Source organism: Arachis duranensis, chromosome 10, assembly GCF_000817695.3.
Source record: "Arachis duranensis cultivar V14167 chromosome 10, aradu.V14167.gnm2.J7QH, whole genome shotgun sequence".
In the NCBI taxonomy this organism is placed as follows: domain Eukaryota; kingdom Viridiplantae; phylum Streptophyta; class Magnoliopsida; order Fabales; family Fabaceae; genus Arachis; species Arachis duranensis.
In genome coordinates, this window is record NC_029781.3 from 12,167,472 (window position 1) to 12,170,485 (window position 3,014).

The window sequence follows — 3,014 nt, forward strand, 5'->3', positions numbered from 1 at the left end:
ACTAGAGTTAAAAGTGATATGAGTCAAACCAAGCTTAACTTCGATTCACTGAAATTGAGTTCTAATCAAAATGATTCATTAACAATTGAGTTTATTTTTAAATTTCAAACTTTGACTTACCAAAAAATTCACGTATTTATTCAAATAACATAAATATAATATATAATTTTATATAAATAAACTATACCATAATGAAAAAACTTTCAATTTTTTCAGTCCTCTATGCCATATTGAGGTCATAAATTAAACGTATAAAACGCATAATATATGTATTAATACAAATAATTATAATCTATTATATATTACTAATTTTACAACTAAAATGTGTCATGTGTTTTTTTATTATAATTAAAATTAAATTTTTTTTTTCAAATTAAAGAGTTTTATCCTTCTTTCTCTCTCTTTTTCTATCTCTCTTTCTTTTACTATTCTATCTCTCTTATATATCATTATCATTGACTAATTATAAATTTAACAATTAAAATATATACCATGACATTCTCTAATTATAATTAAAATTAAATTAAAGTTAAAATTAAAATTAAAATATTAAAATAAAAATATATCTATAGAATTTTGAAAAAGAGGGAGGTAATTTTCGAAAATTAGAGAGAAGAAAGTAGTTAGGTGGTTTTGAAAAAGATAAGAAACAAACAAAAAGTCAATTAGTAAGTTGAAAAAGATTTGAAAATCAATTTTGAAAAGATAAGAAGTTAGAAAAGATATTTTGAAATCAAAATTTTGAAAAAGATATAATTTGATATTTATATATTTAATTATGTTTTAACAGGTCCAAACAGGCCTGACAGGCCAATAAGGCTAATTAGTGAGGCTGGGTCTAGCCTATTAATATATTAAGACTTTTAAAAGAGTCTGAATCTGTGCCTCTTTTATAACAGGCCAGGCCAAACATAGGCCAGGCTGCAGGCCGCCTGGCCTTTTTCACCCCTAACAACATGTTACTCTCTTATTGTAATTGAAATTAAATTTTTTCCTCTAAAATTAAAGAGTTACCTCCTCCTCCTCTCTCCCTTTTTCTATCTTTCATTTTGTCTCTACTATATCTCTCCTATATATCATTATCAATGACTAATTACAAATTAGACAATTAAAATGTACATGATATTCTCTAATTGTAATTAAAATTAAATTAAAGTTGAAACTAAAATTAAAATATTAAAATTAAAATATAACTATATTATTGTTACGATGGGTAACCGGAGATTAATGGGTTGGACAAGTTTGGCTGGCCCAATCGTCTGAACGATGAAATGTCCAAGTGAGTTGGTGATCCAAGGCCCCCGTCCGACTTGTGTAAGGGAGAATGGGGGGTGGTACCTGCAAAGACACTCCGATGCCAAAGTTAGCAAAGGGGCAAAACAGGTCTAGAGAGTATTGAACTTCTGGTATACCTGAGAGGTGTCAGTGTATTTATAGGGGTGAACCCAAAACCACCGCTGAAGTAGTTCCGCCTTTTAAGGTGGATAACTGTTCCTTTATCTTAGAGAGGTTGAGATATAGCTCCCGGAAGTGGGTAGAGAGATTTTAGGGGCAGTTACTCATTTGAATGAGTGATTATCTACCAGCTAATCTTCGTCCCCGACTACTTTAGGGTTAGTCGTGGTAAGAACCGACTTCGTAGGGAAGAGGTCGGTTCAAGGCGAGGCTCAACCCTTTTGGGTTGGGCCTTTTGTTGGAACCTGGGCCTTATCATTGGGCCAGGGTATGAACAATGCCCCTACTCGAGCTCAATTTCTTTTAAGATTTGGGTTCGAGTATTCTACTCGGGGTCGTAACCGACTTATGAGGGAACCGATGTGATCGTTTGCAACCGACGTGAATTTTCGTGTCTTTTGATTTTCACAGTTACGTCTAATCAAACGTCGCGTCCGTTAGGGGTATGCGTAGGTATTAATTACCTTGGTAACGGTGCATTCATTAATGACCGCTTCCATTTTTACCATTATGCCCCTAACGTGCTTATAAGTGCTTCCCCCTTCTTTCGTTGTTTTGTTTCTTCAATTTTTCAAATTTTCCCCTTTCATCTGTTTGTGGAACACTTTCGTATCTGTTCGTGGAACACTTTCGTTGAAGGCCTTCATCTTCCTCTACCCCTTTTCAGGCAAAGGTTGGTTCTTTCTTCCCTTTTATTAAGTGCTTCTGTTTGCATGCCTTTTATTTTCTTTGGAGAGGGAGAAGATGACGCTGTAGGTTTCTGTATGCCCCCTTAGGAACTCTCGTTTTTTATTCTTTTTTCTTTTTCCTTTGTAGGTTTTCATCGTACCTTAGGAAAAATGTCTTCTGTAGAAGTTCTTGCTCAGTGGGTTGATGTTACGGTCTTGGGGGAGGAACCATTGGTTGATGCCGAGTTTATCACCAACCTTCGCACTCATCACCATATTTGTACCTCTGAGGAGGATGAGCTGAAGTATGAATTGGTGGTCCCGGGTCTAGAAGACCGGGTTTGTTTTGGGAGGGATACTGAGGAGGTCCCTCATTTTTTCTAGATGTATGAAAGCAAGATTACCCGTTTGGGTGTTTTTCTTCCATTTTCTGATTTTGAAATAGCTGTTTTACGTCACTGCCGAGTTGCTCCCACCCAACTTCACCCCAATTCTTGGGGTTTTCTGAACATTTACCAGTTTTCAGCCACGCCTTAGATTTTCCGACCTCTTTGAGGATTTTCTTCTATCTTTTCCACATGACCAAGCCCTTCAGTGGGCTAAATAACAAGCAGCAATGGGTGTCTTTCCGAGCCATACAAGGTCGGAGAGTTTTCACCCTTTTTGATGAATTCTTCCATGACTTCAAAAATTATTTTTTCAAAGTTCAAGGTGTAGAGGGTCACCACCCCTTTTTCCTGGATGAAAATTCTGTTCCTCGCTTTTCTCTGTACTGGTTGGAGGCCTCCCCCTGTGAGAAATATGGTTTGGATGACTTGGATGAGGTGGAGGCCGCCATTGTGGGGTTCCTCCGAGAAGTGTGGGGGAGGGCCCTATATCTGGATACCAAAA